Here is a 12,559-nt window from a genome sequence, read left to right as displayed (position 1 = left end):
ACACTTGGCTGTGCCAAACTGAAGAAAATAGCTTTAAATTAAAACTTACTGGTTTGAAATTTTCTTGAACTTCAGTAACAAAAATATTACAGAGAGAAAAGCTTGAAGTAAAATTCTACAATATAGATAAGACAATTTAAAAAATAGTTTAACAGACCAGTTTACAACCAGTTCTTCACAAGCCCACAAACCACAACCACTCACCTCTCTTTAGTTAAAACAGGTTCACCATTCCTTTTTTCCAATACTACAGTTGGTTGCTGTATTATTTTTGGACTGCAACCTCTGAGAGAAGAGAGTATGGAGTATAACAAAAGACCAAGTTGTGTTTTCCAAGGAGGAGGCAGGTCAGCTGTGCAGTTATCCAGCACTGCCCACTCGTTGGAATGCTCATTGCTCAATCCAACATTTCATGGGCATGATGGTGACTCAGAGAGGAGCCAGTGAACAGAATCCATGTCTTGTTTTTGGGTCTCCCCACACTTCACAGTCTGGATTCAAGAGCAAGACATCTCTTCACTAATTCACTGCATTTTTAAATTCACTGTACATTCAAACTAACGTGTAATTTCTCCTGATCAAGCAGTTCATTATTAAATCCTTTCCCTTTATTTTTAAACTAAACTATTGCCACTTTGAATTTTCTATTGCTGAACAAATGGAAACAGATCTAAGTCCAAGGCACCTAATACTGCCGCGACTGCCACCAAATGCTGAACATTCCTCCATAAAGAAAACAGGGATGTCTTATCAAACTGAAAATAAATTTCCAGGTAATCTGCCCTTGTCTGTTATGTGTGGCATAAAGGCAGACGTATAAAAATATTCACATCAAGTATCTGCTATTTCACCAAAGAAATGAATATTAAATAGTTTAAAATTAAGTAGCCAAGTGTAGTTATTGAAACAAGAAACACTATTTTCATGCCCTGAGCCAGGATTTAATAATACACAGCAGTATACAAACAGTAGATAGATACTATTATTGGATTAACAGGACAAAAATGTGAAAGAAGGAATTTCTATTATTAAAAGAAATAGGCATTAAGATCTCACTGAATTGTATAAAGATATTCCTACAAAACTATTGAAAATGATCCACTGAAAAAAATTTCTCATTTAGGCTTGAAATCAGTTCCAGATGGAAACCCTCTGCAAGCATCCTAGCAGAAGTTAAGATGACAACCAAATGTTATAAAGGCAGATTTTCAAGTAGAGAGTTTTACTTTCATAAGGCACAGAAAAACATGCCAGTGGCAAGAACAAAAAACCTCAGTAAGCTGCTAAATACAGCATCTAATGCTTGGCTTTACTAAACAAAACCTTTGAAAACAAAAAAAGAGGTTCAGTTTGATGTGAGGGAGGAAGAACTAGCAGAGGCATCTAAAGAGAATATTGCACAGGCCAGGAAGATGATCCTCACTGAATAGATTTGAGAAGGATATGCAGACTGAGAAAGATTATTTGAAAGAGGGTCAATCCCTGTACAAGCACAGGACACTCGCTACTTTACATAGGTGTAATAGAAGCCACAAAAACATCTAGCCATGTAATGTGGCTGCTCTCATGATCAAAGATGGTTTTATTACAAATTTCCAAATTCCAGGGCTACCAAGGCTGAAAAGCACATGGTATATCGTATTTGACACATATATGATATTTATGTGCTACAGACATTTATCTACTCTGAACACATGTATGCACACAAATATGTGTAAAACATACACTGTCCAAGCTGAAAGCCAGTAAAGGATACAACACAAATATTGTGGGGGGGCATCATAAGTGTGAAGCTCTAACTAGAGACCATTCTCCAAAGTATCAGAATGAGCTGTTTTCAAATTGCCAATTTTGTCTTTCCTTCAGGGAAAAACTGGCTGAAAAGCAGAAATCATGCCTTATGGCTATAAATAAGAAATATATTCTCTGTATGTATGTATCACTAACAGGAAAAAAGAAACAAATGTTATTCCTGAAGTTTTAGAGATGAGTTGATACATCTTCTCTATCAAGTCACTTCTATCCACCTTCTATCCACTTCTAGCTACCTTTATCTCAAACAGGTGCCATACATGCTCACTGCTGTACATACAAACAACAAAGAAAATTCCCCATGTACCACTTCTTCCCTGAACGAGGTACTTTTATATCACTGTAGCACACCACGACAGGATTATTATGCTGAAGATCTCACAGGCTTCCCCAAAGTAAGTCTCTCTCTCTTATGAATGTCATAAATCATCATGATTAATCCCATGTTTTCCTGCAAGATACCACCCAAGAAGATGCCCAGGAAAAACCTAATGCATAGCCTTCCTGGTGCTGACATATTTGCAAACACACAAGCAACTGACATGATGGGCTGCAACATGCAACATGGGAGATAGGAAGAGACATCAGTAATGGCTGTGAGGGCAATCAGAGCCCAAGGTTTTTGGGGCAGAACACCCACCCCAAATATGGGGTTTGCCACAAGCAACCACCTGCAACATGTTCACTGACCTGTTGTGGATGCTGAGAACTGTGGATGCAGAGAAGAAAGTCAAATAAACTTTCCCAGACATTCCTCTAGGAAGTTTTGAGAAAGCTCAGAGGTTCCTGCAGCTGGTGTTTTGAACGTGTTTCTCCTTTACAAAAGGGCTGTTGTTCCTAATTAGCCAATGGTGTGAGGGTGTTGATTAAGAACCAATCAGGTTCACCTTTATCGTAACAGTCTATAAAAATAATGTGTGGTTTCTAATAAACTCGGCATTTTGCCTCCAAGACTTCAGACTTTATGTGGCTTTATTCACCCAGCCTCAATACAATAGCCACAACCTGTAGCAGAAATATTGTGTCCAAAATATTAACAGAAGCACTTCAGCAAGGCCTTACACAAAAGGGACCATCATACAAGTAATTTCACACTTCAAAAGCTGCCCGGAGTATTTCAGTAAATTAAAGGCTTCCCAGACTGATGAAAACTGAGTGTGCAGTGGAAGAACATGCTCCCCATGGCTGAGGAAGGAGCTGATTCAGTCACACATCATGCCTCTCCTGCTCTTGCAAAACACCTGCAACTCTTCTTCCAAGCAGCTGTAGGCAGGCTGCTATGGAAATCAGCAATACAACTGCCATGAGCATAACCCCAAGAACAATTTCTCTATTTAGAGAACAACATGCAGTGTCTCTTTTCCAGCAGCTACAGATTCTGAGCAGCAGTACCTCCAGAAGCCTTCAGACTGTGAGCAGCAGCACCCTTTAGACATCTGCTGCATGTAACGCACTAAGTTATTTTTATAAATTACTGCTTCATGGATTTTCACTTCCCATTATTTTAAAGTATTAAACATCCTTCTGAAGATTAGATTTGCAGACTCTAGAGGAACCCTCATCCTAAATTGAAGGCTGCCTAGACACGTGCTATTGGTACATACAGTTACTCCTAACCGAGCACTTAGTATGCTGAGTAAGTTTGCGTAGTCTGAAGCTAAAAAGTCAAACGCTGTCCCTTATCTTCACCCCAAATGGTCCCCAGAACTGTAAAAACAACTGCCTTGTATTAGAGACCATAATTTTTATGTCTAGCATTACACTGCAGTACTTAGAGGAATGTTTTCAGGTTGTTTATCATGATTTCTAAATCCAAGAAAAGTATTTCAGAAGTATGGTGGTAAGAAAATCTTTCAAATAAAAGATGATATTTATGTAATTCAATCTTCTTTTTAAGCTAACAAAAAGCTTTGATAAACAGATGAGTTTTGACCACAGGTTTCAAACACATAGTGGGACAGTTTGCATACTCATAAATACAGGTTACTTCTATGAGGTGTATTTTTTAAAGATGAAGGACTAGCTTTTCCCACAGTAGCATCTCCAGCTACTTACATGCCATAAACTTGCAGAAAGTGACATTTAGCCATAATTGCAGAACTTCAAAGTACTTCACATTCTTTGCAAGCTTTTGTGCAGAGGTTTTTTCAGCACTTTAAATGCCTCCAGAGAGAGATATTATACGTAGGAAGATCTAAGATACCTCTTGCCATCCAGAAAAGACAATTCTGCTGCCATAAAAGGAGGAATTTAAGCTGGAGTAAATTAAGCTGGTGTATTGCTTTGTAACTCAAGTAATATTGACACTTGATCTATGAAAGCAGCCTCCTTCTCATCTATTTTCTCTGAAGCAGAATGAGTTAAATTAAAAGGCACAGAATCCTATTTTTGTATTTTTAGAATTGCATCTAGAAGTGCTTCCAGCTGTTTTTTTTTTTTTCCAGATCTACTTGCTGGAAACTAAGGTGGCCAGACAATTCCTAGAAAAGAAATTAAAATTGTGAAATGAGGTTTGTAACTACACATAGTTTCCATAAACTTCTGAATACTGTAGATTCTATTTTTAAAACAGGTGGGTGTATGAAGCCAAATTTATGACAGAATTCATCTTAAGACAGAGGTACATGTATGTTTATGTGTTGCAGGGCAAAAAGAATGAGAAATCCTAATGACGCTACTTTTGTGTCACTCCTAACATGAGGCAACACAATAACCTTAATGATTTCTTTGTTGCTTCTTGTGCACTTCGAGACCAACCTCAGACAGCCCAAAAAACCAGAGCTTCTCAACTAAATCCACAGATGTACCCGCAGAAGGAAGTAGTCCATCTAAGGATGCAACTGAATTCTTGTACATAGGTTCCTGCTTTAAATATGGGGAATTCATGGAACTTTTGGAGAAAAATGACACAAATACAGCCTTACCCAAACATTTCTCACAGGGAAAGGGAATACTTTTCTCGCAGAACTCTTCACAAGCAGCAGGTCTCTATTTCAAGAATGCAATTCTGAAGATTACTGAAAAACTGCTGGCTTGGAAAGCACCTCTTTCCCCTCAAAAACACAGACAGAAGGTCTTTCATCAAATATCTTGCTTCTGTCCTTCTTGCAGTTCTCTCTGTGCCTTGTCTAGAAATGCAACTATTCACCTTTTCCTCTTTTCAAGGGTCATATAGATCCTCTTTCTATCACAGCATAAAGAATGAAAAAGCAAACCCACAATATTTTACTGCCTTCTTTCATGCAATCTAGCTAGACCTTTATGACCCCAGCTACTTGTGATCTCAGGCTCACAGTTCTGCAGCCATCAAAAACCTGTAGAGAAGGCATACAGGTATATACACATAGTGGTCAGTACTATCATGAAGTAACTGGAAGGGGAAATGTTATGTCTTTTCATACTCTTTAGACTAAAGGGAAGATGATGAATAATGTTCTTGTAATTTTCCAAAAGGGAAATGATGCCCAAATATTTTACCTTTCATTTCCCAAATTGCTGGGGTTTTTTCCCCCAAAAATGCCTTTGCTGTAGTTAGACAAATACATCTAATATGTAATAGTAAAGAGTTAACAGTAAAACAAAAAATCAAGCCTCATTTCAAAAAGAAAAAATCATGGGTTTAAACATGACAGAGGGTTTATAAAGAATTACGTATCAAACTCAATAAAGAGCTGTACATAGACACACAGAAACACAGCACAAAAAAGTACAGAATTTTAGACCTGAGAAAACAATCAACTGGGTATAAGAGGTATCATATGAGGGAATAATGCTTGAGATTAACCTTAGGATTTTCATTTCAGAAAGAAGTACTGAAGACACATCATGAAGAGGTTAAAAAAAGGCAGTAAGATGTGCGTGAAAGGGCATGTTATGGAGGAGCATAGTGGCAAATAGCAATATCAAATTACTGTTAGCAACTGGATTTCTCCATTAATCAAAGCGTGCAATGAGTACTCTGATCCACCTACCAAAAATCAAAAGGTTTAGGGTTTTTCTAAATTAAGAAAACTTTGCAAACATAAATAGCATTGAAAACATGGAGAATAATACAATATATAATCACTGATCATTAAGATCAGCTCTCCCTTTGGAGGTTAGGTAAGTTATTTAATGTAGTGAAAAGGAAACCTGATGAATGAAACAGATTAATAAACTGAAATCTAAGCAATTTTAATTAAGACACCCCAACGAATCAGCCTAGACAACATCACAACTGCATAAGACAGTAAGTTGTGAAAAGAGGCATATGATGAACTATTACTAATAATGCTTAAGAATTAACTAGCTGAAAGACTAATGACACAGTGTAGAAAGAAACTGTCTCCTTGTGCATTCAGTTATCCAGGTAGGTCCTTTCTTATCCCAGTGAGCTTAAATAAAATGAGAGGTGATCATCATCAGATGCTGTCATGATTTCTATACACTATGCTTGGAAACGCCTCTAGCACAGTTGTAGTATGCTTCCTCCAATAAAATTCCTTCACGAGTGTCACTGTATTCAACAGAGGAGTTGCTCCAGCTGAAAAAGCATCAGAGTGGGTATTTTTGCATTTAGGTTAATGGAGTTGCTTAGTTTAGGAACAGGGAGCCCTGCCAGGAACTGAACCCCTGGGAGGGCCCTATCTTGCCCCATTCATAACATGTCAACCACACCAGCTTCTCAGCACTGTAAACCAAATTTGCTCTTGCATCCATTTCTCCAGCTGACTTTGAAAAGACTACTGCTATGTTTTACCTTTTTATTTTGTACATTTTACCTTTGCATTTTGTGTCCATAAAGAAGTAAACCACATAACTCACAGAATGATAACAAAGGCACTCCAGACATTAAAAGCCGTAGAGACAGAGATCTGATGCTGACTTTTACTCAAAGTCTATCTTCAGAGAGGAACTCTACACATGCATCACCGCATGTTTTGTTACTTGAAAAAAACTGCATTGCACTGACCAACTCTTCACAGAAATGATTGCCATTTGATAACCAATTAAACAGTTGTGAGAAGAACTGTTTGTGAATTCTGCTGCATTCAGAGAGGTACAGCTGCGATACCAACTGCTAATGGATACAGGCAGACAGCTGCGAGTGAAGAAACCTAGAGCTGCAAGACAACTGTAAAGCTGATGATTTTCCCCTCCTTTTTCACTTGAAAAAAATCTGATTAGCATAGATTAGTTCCCAAGGCCTGTTTATAATATCTATAAAATTATAGGAGATAGAGCAAAGCTCTTTCAAGCATAATTCTAATGACTTTACTTCTTTAGGGGTCAAAAGCAAGTCAAAGAAAATCAATGCCCATTTGTGTCGTTGAAGCTGAAGCATACAGTTCATTATTCAGAACTGTTAAAAGAGTCCATCAAAACATTTTGGCATACAGAGAAACTAGAAAAAACTATCTCACATAATTATGAATGAATATATATTTAGAAAATGCAAAACAGCAAAGTATTTTAGAAACAATTCTGTAATTAAGAATCAGTGCTTTATATTAAGACAAATATTAACAGCTACATTAAATATGAATATCAAATTTTTAAAATAATTTTAAATATTCCCAAGTTCCTAGTATTATACCAAGTTCTTAATATTATACCCATTGAAATCAATGACATTTTTACACTAAATTCAAAAATTGCAAAATAGTCTTTACACCAAGAAAGAATCAGAGGACACAATTACTATCACTCACGATAGTCTGTCATTTGTACAAGATGATGAAATTTCCTTTAGTTTTTGACAGAAAGCAGAAGAAATATGAATGTCATAAACAGCACTCTCATTCTCGCTTCTTTATGGTTAGCTCTTTTTAAAATAAATTTAATACAAAAAGTGGAAGGGAAAAGGCATGTGGGTTTTTTTTTACTCAAATAGCTATTATTCACACTTGAACCTTGAATAATTTGACCAAAAAGCAATATAAAATTTACTTAAAAAGCCATTTCTAACATCTTCAACATGAAACCAAGTACACTGTTCACTATTTGAAAAAACACATTGAGAATGAACAAAAAATAAAATAAAGCCAAACTTCAGAATAAGCTGGTGAATAAATTGTTCCTCCTCTGGTGTTATCTCAAAAGCTCCAAGCAATGAATACTTCAGAAGTGCTTGATGTTTGCCACTTTAAAAGCACATCTTTGAACCAAAATCTCAATCAACTAAGGAATGAACACCCAAATCTAAGAGCAAGGAACAAACTTCATAGAAAAAATTAAAAATTCATCCCTGTTCCAGATGATAACCACCTGCAAAACTGAGCAATCAATCAATTGCACCCACAGCATCCCTTGAAGCTGGGAGTTCTTTCACAGACTCAGTATCCATGCCAGTTTCAAAGCAGTAAAGTACCAGTGCTTTCACTGAACCACATCTTACACAGGAATTTCAGGGGCTATTGAAAAGCACCCTGTGAACACTAGTGGAGGACTTTTGCTCTACTCCAAGTTTTATTCCACACTGGGAACATCCACTGCCACCCTCAGGGTATGACTGTTTCAGCTGTGCTCAGCTTTTGGCATGGGGGACCTCTTGCTTTTCACAGCAGAAGATACAGCACAGCCTTTCATACATCATCCATTCCTTATCTCTGAAGTGCCTGAGTGGCACAGCAAACTGTGTCCAGCAGTTTCATTTATCCATGTTCTGGCCTCATGTGCAAAACCTTAATCCCAGTTTATAGAACATTTATTTATGTTAAATAAATAAATTTATTGTATATATGTCAATATATGTAATAAATATATGTCAATATATGTAAATATATGACATATATGTAATAAATAAGTATATTACATATATGTCATATATGTCAGTCAAAACTGTTGCTACTCTCACATAAGTATCACAGTGAAGAACTTTTATGGTTTTGCCCAACATTACCCAAAATAAACCAGAGAACGAATCGTAAAATTAATCTCATCCCGAACACTCTTCTTGATTAGTTTTCCTCTACTCATTACTTTAATAAATTGAAGAGAGCAAATCCCCAGGAAACAACCCAGCCCTTGGCTGCTGCAGCACCAGCTCCATCACACAACAGAGTGTTCCACCTCTTTTGGCCAATTCCAACTAATTATTGAAGAGAAGGCTTAGAGTCTCAAACGACAGTGACAGCCACAGCTGAAGTGTGCAGTGGAAAAAAGCTTTGTTTCTGTATCACATAGTTCCCCTTCTTCATGAGGGATAGGCACAACATCAACTAAATCAATCTCTCAAGATGAATAATAATTTCCTCCTTGGATAATTAAATACATGTGTGAATTTCCCTGGATGTGTCTCCACTGCATTCCCTGGTGTTGATTATAGCTATATCTTTGAGACATGACCTGTTTTAAGTTCTGTATTTTTGGGTTTTTAATGTATGCTTTCTCTCTTTCCTCTGATCTGCAACAGGAACGCAGAAAATCTAGGTTGGCCACAACAACAGTAAGGCTTTCTGACTCTCCCAGTTATGGCAGACAAAACTGAGCAAATACAGAAGTTTGTCTGTAATAATGCTGAGCCAGTGGCACAGCATACTGCCAGAGGTACAGGCTGATGCAGCAGACTCCTGTTGGGATTCAACCCAACCACATTTAGGCCTCTCTCTGGAAACCTGAACTGAAAGCACAGCCTTAGGAAGGGCTAAGAAACATGACAAATTAAATCCTTTTGATGTTTCTTATCATTCACAACAACACTTTAGCTTTTTAACAGTGAATACAAGCAGACCTGGTGATGACTACCAGAAAGAAATAATGACATCTCAGGCAGAAGGACCAGCACTAAGTTACAAGAATGAAGAAATGGTACTTGAGCACTTCAGAGGGAAGAACTGAGAGCAGATTACAGCTCTTGCTTGTTTGTCTTAATATTCAATCTAAGATGAATATATAGAAATTGCACACTCAACTGGGTTGGGCTGACTAGAGAAATCACATTTAATTGTTGGTAGTTTTAATTTTGCTTACAGGTCTTTCTGTCAGTTCACAAAAGCTATGCCCAAAAAGCATGACTGCGAAAACATGAAAAATTAGGAAAGAACAACAGCTTCTGAGCTTGCCCTGAAATTTCTGAATCAAGGTCAACAATCTTCTCTAGAAAAGAGATTTACATAGAATTAAAACAAAAATGCATAGTATAAAGTTGAATATAACATACTTTGGAAATGTCTGATTCAAAAGATACAAGCCAAGTGGAATACACAACATTAAACAGGATTCTAGAATAGCCTTACAATGAAGTGTGTGATACCCACTCCTGAATTTTTAAAATTAAGAACTACATACATTGTAAAATAAAGTATTGATATGCAGGAAGGCTTTCTGATGAGTACCAAATAAAAGATAAAGAAATGTGTGAAGGTAAAGGAGGTTGATTAATATCTTAAAAGTGGATGTTTTTAATGATGCCTTTAAGATTGCAAGTCTTACCTTCCCCTTTCTGATTTTCTCACAGAAAAAACAACATTTTTCTTCTGTGACTTTTTTTAAACTCTGTTCTTTATCCACGTAAAAGAGAGGAAACCTGACTGTAAGTGAAAGTCTAGAGCACCATGTCCTTTAATTCAGTGATGGGAGCCTTCATTAGATTATCTCATAGCTATGGGACAAGATATGGCAGAAGCCAAATGATAAATCATTAAATTATATTTTCTTCTTCTCCAGGCAAAGAGTGAGTATAGCATTAGATTAGTTTGAGAGACTAAAAAGGAAGAAGTCTGCAATATGCATCACCAGTGACAAAGCTAATACAATTTTTAAACCCCGTTTATTCATATAATCAGGCAAAAGCACTTACTTATGCTAACTGTGGAAACCTCGAATGTAATACATAGCCCAAATGAATTCCAGATTAGTGCATGCTTCAGTGTTTCATGTTCTCCCTTGCACATGCCTAGTGAAAGCCTGCCACTCTGCAACAGAGGAAGGAATTACTACAACAGAACCACAGGCAGACTTTGCCAGAAACTATACTTTTTTTTTATATGAGGCAGAATAAGCTGAGTATTTTAAGTAATGGATAGGTTTGCATCCCACTGTCTAGCAACAGTTATTCTAATTGTGTTTCACAGCTTCATCAGAGAGACAGAAATATGAACATTCTCCATAAACTGCACTGAAACAAATGACACTCCCTTCAGGCAGATCACCTTCCACCATTACGGGAAAGGATTAGTTTATCTTTCAGCTATAAACTTGAGTTAGCTACACATTCACCATACTGACATCCTAATATTTTTTAATCTTATCATGTCAGTCTTGCATCTACGTAAAAATGTGTATTTCAGTGCATAAAAAGATCTCCTGCTGCTGACAACTCAAAGTGCATTAACCTGGGAAGCCTTGAGATTTCCACACACACCCACACACTCCTTTCAGTTCAGATCTCACTGATTAGAGAACAAAATATCCAAAACTCAACAGACATTTCACACACAGTGGCATTTCTGCAGAAACATACGTTTCCAACACTTTAACTTTTACTTTCATCACTATTAGCAAGTTATTTTCCCAAGTTATTTCCTGCACACATACCATGCCCAGTGCCCCTGCTGAAACTATCACATTCCCTGAAACTGAATGAGCTCCTAGTGAAACATCAGAGCTTAGCTGTAAATATGTGTAAATACTTTTATTCTGTGCCACTTTCATGTTAGAATACAACATGCATCAAGGTCACTGTAACAGATTGCAGTTTTCAGGCTCATAGAGAAGATACTGAGGGAATCAGTAACAGCAAACTTAACTAAGCAATGTCTAAAGTTCTGCCTTCTCTCAGACCTGCCCAGAACTCACATCTCTATTCCCTGCATTTCAGAGTCAAGTCTTTTCTCAGGTACGGGAAGGCAGGCAGCTCAGCTTAAACGCTATCACTGAAAGGGGAACAGAACTCGTTCTTTGCAGTGTGACCGGTCTGCTCTGAGCTCTCCCAGTTTTCAGCTACAGATTACAGCCCCATGGGCCTCTTCCTTTGAAGTGGAGTTCCTCTGAGAGAAGAATTAGTCCCCTGCCTGCAACCTGTCCTCCATACACTGAAATAAATTACAGTCAACTTTTCCCTTCATTGCCATGTCAAGTGTAGCAGTAAACATCCACAGGCTAAAAGCAAACAAACAAGGCTGGACGAACCATAACCTTACAGCAAGAGCATCTCAAGGAAGGACACCAGGCAGGCATAAGAAAGTTTAGGGCATAAAAATTAAAACTTCGGGTTCACTATTGAATCCTTAAGTGCGTATGAAAGGCTAACATGCTTCTTGCCTCTCCCACAAGAAGCACTGATGGAAAGCAATTAAGGGACTCCTACAATTTAGTTACAGCTCAGCAACGAGGAGAAGGCATTTTATATTATGAAATGCCTGAAAAAAAGGCATCATCTCTTACAGTTGCAGAAGTGGGAAGCATTGGGACACGGAGCTTCCTCCCCGGCTATGCACCGGAGCACCGCACCAGCGGTCCGCCCGCGGCGGACTCCGGCAGAGTTGGAGCGGGGCTCCCCTGCAATCCTGGCCACCAATGCCCCGCGCCTCAACCCCCGAGAACTGCTGCTGACGCCGCCGAACATCCTGCCTCCGAACCGGCAGCAAGCGACCACCAGCTGCAAAAAAAAAAAAGTCACTCGAGAACGAAGGAAACGCAGCGAAAAGGAAGCAAGAGCTTACTTGCCGATACAGCACCGCCGGACGACCTCCTCGCAGCTGTGAAACGCTGTGCCGCTCGTCCTTCTCCCACCGCTCCGTGCTAGTTCCAAAATAATTCCTCCGGG

General features: G+C 38.2%; 1 protein-coding gene across 1 annotated transcript in view; it reads right to left on the bottom strand.

Moving 5' to 3' along the window:
- The window catches only part of SNTG1 (syntrophin gamma 1), a 316,256-nt gene extending 303,697 nt beyond the window's left edge, over positions 1 to 12,559 (bottom strand). The window contains exon 1 of the mRNA XM_031066535.1: positions 12,456 to 12,559. The gene's annotated coding sequence lies outside the window, so the exon portion shown is untranslated. The remainder of the gene's footprint in view (positions 1 to 12,455) is intronic.

This window comes from Geospiza fortis, unplaced genomic scaffold (assembly GCF_000277835.1).
Source record: "Geospiza fortis unplaced genomic scaffold, GeoFor_1.0 scaffold53, whole genome shotgun sequence".
In the NCBI taxonomy this organism is placed as follows: domain Eukaryota; kingdom Metazoa; phylum Chordata; class Aves; order Passeriformes; family Thraupidae; genus Geospiza; species Geospiza fortis.
The sequence above is the reverse complement of the archived record's forward strand: the minus strand, read 5'-3'. Positions and strand labels throughout refer to the sequence as shown.